Source organism: Gallus gallus, chromosome 1 (genome assembly GCF_016699485.2).
Source record: "Gallus gallus isolate bGalGal1 chromosome 1, bGalGal1.mat.broiler.GRCg7b, whole genome shotgun sequence".
Taxonomy (NCBI): Eukaryota; Metazoa; Chordata; class Aves; order Galliformes; family Phasianidae; genus Gallus; species Gallus gallus.
The window spans coordinates 175061252-175074607 of record NC_052532.1 but is presented as its reverse complement, the minus strand read 5'-3'; the positions used below and the strand labels follow the sequence as shown (position 1 = coordinate 175074607).

The 13356-nt window shown below is 44.2% G+C and overlaps 1 protein-coding gene and 1 long non-coding RNA gene across 17 annotated transcripts in view; one reads left to right on the top strand and one right to left on the bottom strand.

Annotated features, from left to right (window-relative positions):
- KATNAL1 (katanin catalytic subunit A1 like 1) overlaps positions 1 to 959 on the bottom strand; it is a 39821-nt gene extending 38862 nt beyond the window's left edge. For 4 of the 10 annotated variants that reach the window (XR_003073450.3, XR_001464253.4, XM_004938763.5 and 1 more), the window contains exon 1: positions 768 to 959. The gene's annotated coding sequence lies outside the window, so the exon portion shown is untranslated. Of the gene's footprint in view, positions 1 to 484; positions 533 to 767 lie in introns of those variants that run through there. The other 6 variants (XR_001464254.4, XM_417114.8, XM_004938765.5 and 3 more) reach the window with 2 other exon arrangements.
- Positions 675 to 13356, top strand: part of LOC107052100 — a 52788-nt gene continuing 40106 nt past the window's right edge. For 6 of the 7 annotated variants that reach the window (XR_006933212.1, XR_001464267.3, XR_005861431.2 and 3 more), the window contains exons 1-2: positions 675 to 781; positions 4256 to 4337. This is a non-coding gene — a long non-coding RNA (uncharacterized LOC107052100). Of the gene's footprint in view, positions 782 to 1178; positions 1969 to 4255; positions 4338 to 13356 lie in introns of those variants that run through there. The other variant, XR_005861430.2, reaches the window with a different exon arrangement.

Genomic DNA, 13356 nt, shown 5'->3' with positions numbered 1-13356 from the left:
GCAGGGATGCTGTTCAGATTTCCATGGGGAAAAACAAAAATGCCTACAGCATACCAACAACGAATATTTGTATTTCACACATCAACAGGAACTGTAGGTCCCCGTGCCTCCTGAGGAGCAGGAGGCAAAGGAGATCACTGAAACCATCACCAGAGGAAACGGGGAGGCACAGGAGCCAAACGCGCGGACACCGTGACGGCACACCGGGCGCGATGCACACCGGGCGGAGCCGCGGGCCCCCAGCCGCCCCCCGGCCTCAGCCCCCACCCCCGGCATCCTCCTGCCCTCCGCCGGCCCTCCCGCCGCCCCCAAAGCCTCCTCCAGTCCCAGGGGCCGCGCTCCCTCCCGCCGGCGGCTCCGCTCTCCCCCTCCCCTCGCCCGGCTCCATCCCCGCGTCTGCGACCCCTCCATCCCCTCAGAGCTGAGGGAGCAGGGCCTGCCCGCCTCCCCCCGCCCGCACCGGGCGGCGCCCACCCCTCCTCACAGCGCTCTCCTGTGCGAGGGCAAAGCACCGATCCCCCCGCAACACATCAGAGGAGCAGGCTGGGGGTTGTAGTTTCCACCCGCCGCTCCTCCGCTCAGCGCCAGCGGGCGGCGGGCGCCGCGGGACTACACTTCCCAGCATGCCCCGCGGCGGGCTGCCCCCACCCCCAGCCCACGGCCGCCCCCAGCGCAGCGGCACACGGGCAGCGCCGCCGGGGCGGACGTTGTTGGGCCGCAGCGCCCCGCGGCCCCACCGCGCCCTGAGGGAGCCGCCCCGCCATTACCTGGGAGGAGCGGGGTGCGTGTCCCGGCGCCGGCGGAGCGGGGAGGGGGACGCGGTCCTTCTGCGCTCAAGCAGAGCGAGGAAGGGGGGCGTGGGGACTGGGGGGGGGGGTCGAGCGGTGGGTAAAGGGGGATGGGGGGGAAGGAGAGAGGGACGCGCGCGCGTGGCGGCGACGGGCGGTTGCCATGGCGGCGGTGAGGGGGGGGGCGTGGCTTCACCTGAGCCCGCCCCCGGGCGCGGCCTCCCCGCAGGGCCGGCGGTTCGCTCCCTGCCCGTGAGGGGCGGCCCAGGGCCGGGTCGGGCTCGGCAGTATGGGTTAGGCGGCCGGGATGTGCCGCTAACAGCCCGCGGGCTCGCGGCGGGAAGGGGCGCGGCTTTCCGGCCGGCTGAAAACAAAGGAAAAGCCCTCTGCGCCTGCGGGGGGTGGTGGGTGTGTTCTGCGTGCCTCCAGGGCTCGCACATAGCTCAGAATGCGGAGCTCGTCCGCTTCCACGTCAGCTGTGGGAGCCGCTTGGAGAAAGAAAACGCGCTGCTGTCCTGGATAGGCGCACAGGAGGAGGCTGGATATGGCCTTTGCTACGGGGTTTCGTCGCTTCTACGTAGTAGATCTGGGGAGTTGCCTGTTCCTTGGGCCAAAGCGGTACTTGGTGACGGTGGATGGCCTTACAGGGCATCATCTGCTGGGGGTGAACGTTGTGTGCGTCACGCGGGTCCTATGAGCAGCCTGGTGTCCTGCGCAGGAACAGAGGTTCACACCTCTCTGAGGATGTAGTTTCACCATTAGTGCAGGCCAACCTGTGTATCTTGCTTCCAGAAGGGCAGCCCTGCCTTCCTCTCTGATCCTGGCCGGGCTTTCCTATTTATTTACAAAGCAGTAACCCTGATGTTGCTATCTGGTGAGGCACACCTGCGGTCCGATCCAGCTGAAAGCCGGCTATGCCCCTCCAAAAAATAGCTGGCTTGCAGCTGGGCCTACTCCTGAACGAGGTGACCCAACAGAGCTGCAGCAAGTACCAGGAGGATGGAGGTGGAGGCAGGAGGAACCCACTGAGACCACAGCAGAGCTGAGCTGCACTGCTGCAGTCACTCCCTGCTGCCACAGCTCCTGCGTGACAGTGCTGAGAGCATCCCGCTATTAGCAGCCTGGTGATAGCTCCCGATGGAACATGATTTCTCTGGAAGACGTAAATTGCAATCTTAAGGTAGCAGCATGAGGTTGTATCTCACAGTAAGGTTCTCAGAAATGCTGACTGACGCAAGTGAAAGAGCAGGGATTGAAACTAGATGCTCAGAGCACCTCTTAAACAATACAGCATGTGTGAATGTGTCACTCATAGATGTACATAACTCGCTTCCCTGAAAATCATGTGGAGATTCTTAGGCCTTTTTGAGTATTTTAGAACCGGAGCCAAAATTGTGATGAATTCATAACAGCTGCAGCTCTGGCTTCCCCTTTTTCCAGATTTCTTCAAACCTTCCTGTCCATGACATGAATTCCTGCTGTTCTTTCACATACCCAAAAGCATAGATGCTGTGCAGACTTTGGAGACTTCAGATGCTTCTTGGGGAAAGCAGACATTACACAGCCCTGTGCCACCGTAATCCATTCTCCCAAGACTTACTGTACCTCTTATCACGTTAGCACATAAACCGCTTTGTCTGAGGCTCATATCCCTCATCTGGGAAACTGTGACAGAGAGAAGGTTGGTTAGTTAGTCATAACCTCTGTGCATGTGTGTTTTTCCTTCAGTGTTTTCAGTAGTATTTGAAGCAAGTTGTTCTGCTTTCTAGTGGCATAGGGTATCCCTGCTACCACTGGCCTCCCTTGGAAGAGTAGTTGCTCAACACAGGAGCGATTCCTTGTCACTCTTGTTGGACCTCAGAAGGAAGGTCTGTTTTGGGAAGTGTCTGTCTGCACATTTTGCCAAGATCTGTGAAGTGACAGCAGGAAGAGAACAACTTCTCCAAAATCCTAGCCCTGCACATTAGCTGTACGTAAGGATTATAGGACAGTTCAGGCTGAAAGGAGCTTGGGAGGACATGTAGTCCAGCCTCTTACTCTTTCTCACAGTAGAGTTTGTCTGCATGGTCTTTGATACGAGAAATGGCAAAAAGAAGAAGATCTAACGGCCATCAGGAATTCATAAATTTGCTAATAATGTGAAAGAATGGTAGCCACGAGTGTGATATTTCATAGCTTTTACTGCTGCCGTGATCAGACAAACTCCAGCTTTTCTGGCTGGGGTGATCTAAGAAATATTGTTTCCATGACCGTCTGTTCTGCCTCTTGACTGAAGATTCTTGCCTCCACAACAGTCGCTGGAATGGAAAGCAGTAATGTTTCTAATACATTTTAATATAAAATATGGCATTAAACTGATCTTTATCCGCAGTTTGAGCTAATTTGTTGGACATTGTATTAAAACAGCTGGAACTCATGCATGTATTTCATTTCACCAACTGTGCTGTCTGACAGTAATCTCAGGCGAGGACAGTGAAGCAAGTTTCTATGTGATGCTTCATTGAAACTTCTTTTACAGTTGGTGTATTCTCAGGTCTTACATCTTTTTATTTTCTTGATAAAGGCTGTATACATAGCAGCTTGGGATAAGAGATGATGCTGGTGGGTGTCAGTGGCTGTGGTTAGACAGGCTCCAGCTGTGGTGGTGGAGAAGGGCATTACTCACAGCTGAACCCCAGAGACTTATCATGCCCCTTTGCAGCAATCTGCAGATCTGCCAGATGAGCTGATTGCATGCCCTCTCTCTCTGATTTATTCTAGTCAGTTCAGTCGGAAGCTGATATAAATTAACGGAGCTCTTTTGCTGTGAACATTTGATTTGGTTCAAAAGTGTCTCTTAAGGTAGAATAATTGCAGACACTGTCAGATAAGTTTAAAGCTATTCACAGTTAGGGTCTGTGTCAGATTAACGAAACTGGTTTCTAAATTGATTTGGTTATCGTTACGTAAATTCCACAGACTGTGTCTAACTTAGGTGGCTGGTGCAGGCTTTTAGCACAGAATAGCAGGGAACTTCATTTGTAACCTTTTCCCACACGCAAAGTTCTGCAGGAGAAGATTGAAAGCATGTGAAGTGAGGTATCTATGAATTGTGAACTGCCATTTGCTTTTGTCTTCTCTTCCCCTTGCAATTATATTCAACTTGACTACTGGAGTTATTATGCCTTTGTAATAATGTTTAATGCTCACATGCAAACATAACTCTTTACCAAGGGTCTTATAGGTTACATTGAAAAATGCTGTAATAATAGAAAGTAAAAAACAATAGGGAAGCAATTGAGAAAAGAAGGAAGATGTTGCATATTCATGGCCATTAACCTTCCAGGGGAAGTTATGCACGACTTAGTAAAGGCAGCAGTAGATACACACTGTTAATTTCCATACACACATAGTAATTCTTCTCCTGCCTAGATATTTTTATTGGATGAAATTTATCATGTTGACACATTTACTCATTTCTTTTCTAGGAAGCTCCATCAGAGCCTGAACCTCCAGAATTTGTGATGGAATAGCAACACAGAAGGATGTAGTCAACATCTTTCACACAAGGTACATCTGAAATGCCATGGATTGTTAATAAAGAGCAGTTCAAGGGAAAGCAGTTGATTTTCAATTGAAATTTCCATTCAGCCAGAAAGTGAGGGTAGACATGGCCACCGGTTATTGTATTTAACTGTTCAAATGTAGACATCTTGTAGACTTGTGTATCTAAATTAGACTTCCTCTAGTTTTTCTTCATAGTGGAGAAGGAGAAAGAGGTACTTCCCTCTTTGACCAAGATGAACTGTGTTGTATGGTTAATTTTTTCCAATGCTTACAGGAGGAGTAAGCCAATCACCATGAAATTAGGTGCCTGTCTTGTAGATGCATAGTCAGCTGAGAGGAGTACTATATAAGGCATTTATTGCATTGTTAGAGCCCTAGAGAAATATGTCGTGACAGTTACGACTAAACTGATTGAAATTATGAAGAACAAGCCAACGTCAGAAGAAGAGAAAATGCAGGTAGAAAAAGGGTAGATCTTTCAACCGGGTTGTAGAAAGTCCACAATAAGTTGGAAAAAATGGTAATTCTGCTTTTAGTCTTTGGACAGAAATTAAAAGAATTATCAGAAATTAGGACATTGTGTTTCTTGGTATATTTAATAAGCAAAAGGATTTTGCATCTGCTATAGCATTAACCTTTGGAAAAGGAGTAAGAAAGTAGCTGACAGTAGTCAGAGATGAAGACTTCAATGGAAACCTAAGAGAAAGTGAAGCCAGGCCCATAAAGCTGTGTGTCAGCAAGTGTTACCTAAAAGCTGGGATAGGGAAATAAAAAGTTTATTCACATCATCCCAGCCCTGTGGTGCCTCACCAGATGGTATAAGGAGGCAGTTCCATGAATTTCATCTGTGTGCAAGGGCTGGCAACTAAGAAGTCTGTGGTACAAAATTAGGCAAAAAAATGTTAGTATAACTCTTCCATGGTAAAGTGTGGATTTTAGGCTGTGGTGCTAAAGATGCGACACTTCTGGAGTCTGTCCCTCTGCAGTAATTCTGAAACTTTTTGACAAATTTCATCTACATTTGACAAAAGAGTGGATGCCTTAATGATAACTGAGTTCTGTTTAGTTTTTACTAAGTGGTGTGGTAGAAGGAATGGGCTCAGTTGGTACTTCTGCTGAGCGCAAGGAAGGCAGAAATTAGATGTTAAATATTTCACTTGACATCAAGCTGCCCAGTGTGAATGCTTTAAGTGGCCAACTGCTCCATGCATACTGCTGCTTGCAGCAGCCACCTCTGTGCACAGCCATGGTTTTATGCATGACCCATAGGCAGCTGTTTTGTTGAAGTATGAGTGCTGAGGGGGAACAATTACAAAACCATAGGATACTAGCCTTCAGTGGTTTGAACCAAACAGTTATCTCAGTTGAGCCTGTTAACTCAGACATGGCCATAAATTTAGGTCATGCTGGTATATATTATTCTCCTTCTCCTGTAGATACTTCTCTAACTTAGAAGTGGCAGTTTCAAATACGGGAGAAGTTGGACAGCTTTTTACATACTGCTTAGGTGTCCAAACCAGTGGAATAAACAAAGCACAGTCTAATACATATTAATGGCTTGTCCAGTGTATTCGATTTATTAGGGATTTTAGTTCCAGCTCTGCAGTGTGAGATATTACAAGATGAATTGGCTTTAACAATCCACTGCTGTAAACACATTCATCCAGAACAGAAGATAGCTACATATAAAGAGTGTTCTTTGAAGTATCAGTAATCCTTTTCAGGGTTGTCTTGAACATCCCTTTGAATAATACTGTGATCAATGGCATTGATGGTGGCTATGTTTGGAACATCTGAGAAACAAATTGTGTGCTGGTATTTATGTAAGTATCAGGAATCTGTAAGTCAGGAGTGGAGAAGGTAAGCAAACCCGTGCCCATGCATTTGTACTGAAAAAATGACTTTTGTCATTCATTGGTAACTTCTTACCTCCATTTAGCAATACGTAAGCAGTTCGGAGTGAATAGGAGCAATGTAGTAATTACAGGAGCAAAATGTAATTACTAATGAAAATTTAGCCAAAATTACTAATGGACTTTTAAAAAGTGCTTAAGGAGAACAAAAAAATTTAAGTAAGATATGTTGATGATCATTTCAATAATTACATTTTCCCATTCTGGTCTTCTAGTATGATTATTGTAGGGAATATACTGTGGTTTCCATGTGAACAACTTAATCTGGTTCATATTTTGAGGAAAAAAATGGGAATCTTTTTTTAACTTTAAAATTTGGGCTGTATTTGCAAGATGTGCATTTGCTAACTTCATTTATTTAATAAATGAGAAACACAGTTGTGTCAGTAGAGGGTCAGCAGCACAAAGAACAGTATCTCATAAAAGAACAGACATTGTTATCATAGCTTTGGTTAAACTTATTTTAAATTATTATAGCATCCCATTCACGTTCTTGAAGGGAACATTCACTGCATGCATTTTAAACACACAACTTAGATGCCTAATTTAGGAGGCTTGTCTCCCCAGATGCCTTGCATAGTTGAAGGAGTGAGAGAGGCTCCTCCAGAGAGCAATTCAGACTATGTTAGTGAAGCTCCGGCTCTGAATTATCATCTGGAGGAGCCTCTTCAGCTTTGAGAGCTGTTCTATGCTATTCTTTGCGTCTTTTCCTTGGCAACAAAACTGAGTGAACTAATCTCCACCCCTCAACACTTGCTTATCACTGTCACTTGTGCCAGCACAGCTGTTTATGTGGTGGCACTGGCAGCTAGATTGGTGAAATCATCAGTTAAAAGACTCTCTGAGAAAGAAGATGTCGCTTTTAACACGGACCACACCTCTGATCTGGTTTATTGTTTGACTTTGTAAACGGTTAAACCTGCATGTCTGAGGAAGTGATGAGCTTTAGCAAGAGTCAGAAATGAGTTGTTGAGCTCAGGGACCTGTCTGCTCAGTGTACCCCCAGGAACAAGATGTATTCAGCTTCAGGGTTTAAGTTCAGGAGACCAAGTCCTTTATCAAAGTATCGTTCTGTTCATGGGCATTATTTTTATATCAGTAGTGTTTCATAAATATCCTAGAGGTGTTTTTATGGTTTGCGTCACTGTAAGAAACAGATAACCTAACCTTGTATATCTGTTACTCATGTAAAAATGGCTGTAGTTTACTAGCAAAATAGCATGTAGTATTTAGAAATGTACCAGGAAAAGGTCTGCTAAACTGTATGAAGAGAGCATATGAACATATATGATAGCATGGTCTAGCCACTAACATAAAGCAACTGCAATCAAGTTGGAGTAGCTGAAGAAGTTCCCCACCTTTCATCAGACACACTGAAGGCTATTTACTTCTGTGCATGAGCTAATTGCCTTAGATTATTTTCAAAACCATTGGAAAGCCTGGCCTTTTGAGTGGTGCTTCAGACAACCTCTGTTACCTATATGCTATAGGAAAAAAATGAATTAGTCGTATAAGGTCCACTTTCTCTCCATTGGCTGTGGAGGGAGGTGAACTGCCTACCTCAGTTACGAAATAGCTGCGCTGGGCCAGCTGAATCCCACCCACGGACAGCACGGCTGTTCCCCATACATAGCACCACAGACTGCAGGGAATGTCCTGACCTCCGAAACCACTCACACTTGGCTGCAAGCATGGCAGACTAAAACGTCATTTTCTGATTATTAAAAATCACTCACCTCCGAGGGATTTGATGCCACCAGTGACCACTGCTCGGACACTTCTGCTGTCTCTAACAGTTAAGACATTTCATGTTGTTACTGTATTAGCTATCATGTTTTAAAAGTGTCCTTTTAAAACAATTAGGAATGCTGGTCACAAACCCAATGAGGTAAGAAATTTGTTAATAGGTTTTAATAGTGAATAATTTTTACATGGCATCTTGGGTGCTGCTTTTTAAAGCCCTGTAGCCATCAGGATAGATTTCTTAATAACCTGTGAAGAGATTGTTTAGTTATATATTTATCTATGACCTTCTGTAACTTGACCTGGCTAATTGCTTTTTCTGGCTGTAGTCTCACCTCACAGTCCTTCTCCATGAAAGTAAGAATGAAAACATTCATAAAGAATCACTGGCTCAGCCCCAGCTGCAGAGTACTGCTGCCGAATGCTCTGCCAGCCCCACGTAGCCCTGTACGCTGGATCTTATCTGTGTGCTTTGTGGTATCTGCCTGGTCCTGCAGCAGAGTTATTATTTTAATGTATTTTTCAGCTTAGAGTGTGATATGTGAGGGCTGTACAGCATCCTCCCAGAGTGATGGTGTTGTAACTTGAAATGTAGTATTACATGCCCTGTGGTACAAGTGAGGGCGTTTGAAGGAGGGGGCTTGCTGAACCTAATGGGATAGTGTTGGACAACAATGGGGATCTAATGATGCCTGATATGATGTTCTAGGCTTTATTGTCATCTGGGAGTAGTCCTGCAAATGAACTGCTCAAGATCCATGCCTTATCTTAAAGGCAAGACCTGTATCCAAACAGATCACAAAGGAGAGAGTGGACAGTTAAGCAGTGGGGATGCTCAGCTTCTCTTGGCTGTGTTGTAGACACAGTGCAGATATTTTGAGTGCGTAGTTTAGTTCTATGATGGAGTGAATAGGACATAAACACATAGTTTCATACAGGTTAACTGAGTACATACAGTAACTGTAAATGGACCTTGAAAACAGGAGTGGTTAATACCATATATTGCAAGCACCTTAGCATTTCATGCATACTGCTGAAATAAAGCCACTTACATTCCTGGTTAGAAGCCCTGCCTGCAACTCAGCAGAGCTTTGACTGGCTCTTACATCTAAAAATAAAATTCTCCTGACTGAGGTGCCATATAATTAAATGATAGTCTCAGGTAGGAAGGTAGCGGAAAAGTGGAGTAGATTAAATTAATTGTTGTATGGAAGCTTTTCATACGTTGCGTGGGATACTTACATTCTTCATTATACCATATGGTATCCAATTGTAACGTGATAAAATTACTAATGCAGGGCAATAAATAACATCATGATTATGTGTTACAGGTCCCACCTCATACATGCAAAACAAGTAATTATAGTTGGAGTGAATAATGGAGATTTGTCTGTTACATCTAGGAATACATTTAAAAGGACACAACGTTGTTATTAAGGGTGGGAGTTGTCTGTTCTGTTTTTACAGATTTGATAAGAAAGTGTCCACTCTAAGCCAGTCAGTCATCTGGATTGCATCTGTGGTCAGTGGAGGGGATCAGCCACTTCAGAAGGTAGATGGCCTCTCCAGACTTGGCCAGATATTTTCAGAGGGGTGACTCTCAGAACTTCACACAAACAGAAAATCCTCAACAGTATCTTCTGGAGGAAAACAGAATGCGTACAGGAAAACCTGTTCATACATTGTAACGTTTCTCAAACAAATCTCCACCTGTATTCCCTGCTTCAGCAGACAATCATAAATAGCAAAACTTTTGATAATATTTAGGCCTTCTTTTACACGTCCCAGTGATGAAAGTTTAACTGTTTCTCTGGGCAGTTTACAGCTTAATTCTGCACAGTTGTCTAATACTTAATGTAAATCACCTTTGCTGCAATTTAACTCAATTGCTTGTCCTAATGGACACAGAGAGTGTCTATTTCATTATTCTTTGCCACGATTTTGCATATTTGGAGATTATTATTCCCATTCATAGAATCATAGAATCACCAAGGTTGGAAAAGACCCAGAAGATCACCCAGTCCAACCATCCACCCATCACCAATACTTCTCACTAAACCATATCCCGCAACACAACATCCAAACGTTCCTTGAACACCTCCAGGGTTCATGTTCCTTCCTAGTTTTCACTATTCTTGACACCATTTGTGTCTTGACACTGAAATAAAGTTGTCGTGATGCTAGTAGGATTTATGTACAGTTAAGCCTCTCTGACAAAGCATAAGGGGAGTGAAAATCTGGAGGTTGGATGAGGGGAGAGTGGAGGCTGTTCTCCATCTCACCTTTCCCTTAGCCTTGCAGCTGATCCTGTACTGTTCTTGATCCTGTCCACCGCACTGTAATGGAGGTTATAAGACAAAGTGACGCTAAAGCCCTGGAGCTTCCTCTTTCTTCCACATTACTTGACTTTAGAAAGTGAACCGGACCAACGCTCCCTGCCACCTGTCCCTGCATGGCCCTTGGTAATCTAGGTCACCCAGTGACTCCATAAGAGCACTGATATTTCCTGCTACACTTACAATTGCAATACTGTTATGTTGTTAGTCTGTCACTCAGCACTAATTTAGATGGAGTAATCCCAATTCATTCTGTCCTTTCTGATAAATCAGAGGGAGGTGGGGATTAAGTATTTGATTGTTTGTTACCCTTTCATGGACTCCTACCAGTTAACAGCTTTCAAAGGCATGATGGCCACACTCAACAGTGAAAATCTGGGGACTTGCTAGGCAGTGTTTACAAGCAAACTGTAGTTTTTGTCTCATATCTTTCTTTTTTCACTTTCTGTTTTCACTGAGTTTCTACGCTTTCCAATTTAATTACAGTGACACTTCCACAATTTCTCCAAAGCCATAAAGAAAAACCCAGTGGTTTTGTTTGTGCGTACTGCTTAAGGACCTTGGAAGTTACCTTTAATACAGAACATTTCACAGGACTATGCATTATACCACAAAATGATTCTTAACATGTTAATTTAAAACATATTTTTCTATAGATTAGTTCATAAAGAGGAAGGAAGGAAGATATTTAGCTCCAGACAGCACTTGCAATAGAAGCCAGTTATTTCTCTACAGCATCTTTACTTTGAAGTATCACTAAATGATTTCCAGAGAGAGGAAGAACATAATTTAATGATCCCTTGCACAGTTCTAACACCTTTCATCGGAGCATCTCAAAGCATTTCAGACAAGCCTGAAAGCTTGTCTGTTCTTCTCCAGCCGTATCAGTTGGCCTAATAAAAGATATTATGTCTTCCTGCACACCTTGTATTGTTTAGCACTCAAAGTTATCATCGTTGTTTTACAAATACCTAGAAAGAGGCACAGAGAATCCATGTAGTTTCATTTCAGACAATGAATTCTGTGGGGTCCCATTTTCAGTAAGGCTCCAGGCTTTGCGGGATGCGTGTTCTCGGATTACAGTCAGGTGTGGAGCAAAGTGTTCGTCCCACTGACATCAGTGGCAAAATTCCCATTGATCCGAATAAGGCTGAAATGGTGTGCTAGCTTTGCTGCCTGCCAAAATCGACTTCAGACCTGCACGTCCTGCCTTATGCGTCATTATTAGTAATGAAGTTTCTGCAGCCCACATCGTGTCTGCTGTTATGTTCTCAAGAAGTGATCAAGACGAATCTAAATGTGGAATGAGAGACCCCAGCAACAGGAGGGGTCGTTGCACAGTGAGTGTACTTGTTAACAGTCTCCTTACAGTTACTGCAGATGAATCCATCTGCCTTTTATGCACACACTCTGTGCTGACGAAATGAGCCATATGAGAGCTGTTTGAGTCAGCTTGCACTGACGTGGATGCGTGCTGTCCTCACTGGCTTGTGTCCCAGGTTACAGGTGTACTGCCAAGACCTCCACAAAGCCTGTGTCACATCCCCACTATCATGTTTGACCTTTTCTGATGAAAAGACAGTCTAACATTTTTGAGCAAATTGAGAGATCTCATCCAGCTTTGTATATGCCTAGTTAAGACGGTACATTTGGCTCTATGGCACCACGTGCAGCTATAAACAAGTGCTGTCTTGAGAAAACAGTCTCAAAGAACTGTTGAGCAGTCTTTCCACTAAAATGTTCATGAAGTATGCACTATCATCGAAAGCTGTATGCTACAGGAGAAATAAGCAATTTAAAATACAGATTAAAAAAGGAAGACAAAGGGAGAAAACTCCTGTGTGTGCAGTGTACAGCTGTCCTCTTTTTGCTGTCGAGGATGGCTGAATATGGTCCTGGTAAGAAAGAGGATCGTTTTTTCTCCCTGTATTGTCCACTTGTTCCATACTGTAGGATTCTTCTCAAGCTTACTGAAGGTGTGGCCACCCAGTCCTGGTATATTTTTGATAATTTTCTATCTAAATGCTCAGCAAATACTCTGGCTGTTGTGCTAGACAGAGAGCAGAAAGCTCTTGCTCATCTGGCATTTGTTATCTACAGCTGTCTTTCCCTCTTTCATAGTTATTTCAGGTTATGGGTAAGCTAGAGGAAAATAAAAGGGAGTTTCTCATACCACCAGTTTCAATTTGAAGCTTAAGAACTCCAAACTGCTGGTCTCACAAAAACATTCTCCTGTCTTTCTGGCTGAATTAAACGTTGGTCTGTCTACTATGTCTTGTATTATGAGCTGCTTGTGGATCTTTATATCTGATCATTCTCTCCTTGTGTTGGAAAACAATATGTGGGAGTTTCTTTCCCTACCAGATCTTTGTGGGTTACTTGCTAGTAAACTAATTTTACATGACTCAGATTTAAATAATAAAAAGGCTTAACTCCAGCCCAAGAAGAGTTTATTGTCCACAACTGTAGCCTAGAGACAAACCCCAGCACCTTTGGGACTCAGCTGAGGCAGCAATTAGGCGGCATTTTATTGTGATGCAGTGAATACGCAAAAGATGAAGCTGGGCTACTCTCGAGAGCTTAGAAACAAAATTGGCTTCCTGGAGAGAGAACATAAGAAATCTGGCAACCTAAAAATATTTAAAGAGCTTAGGGTTCCCAGGGGAGAATTTCAAGCTATTGAAGTGGAAAAGACGGAGCATTTGCTAAGATTGAAAAAAAAAAAGGGGAGGGAGCTACATGAAAAACGACAAAGTGTACGGATATTTTTTTTTACTGTAGCATGTTTCAAAGGGGAAAATATAATAAACCTGAAATCAATCTGTAGCACAGACTTCAATGCAGTGCTCCAAATCAAACAGCCTTGGTTTGAAAACAGGAGTCAGGAGATTTTTTATTTTTTTTCATTTCAGAATTATGAGTGATTGAGGCCAAGAAACCATTAAATGAGGTGAAAGGTCTGGGCTAGAGGGCATCTTGAGCAAGTCTAATGAAGTCATGGTTGCTTCAGTGGCCACGTTCCCAAGGGAT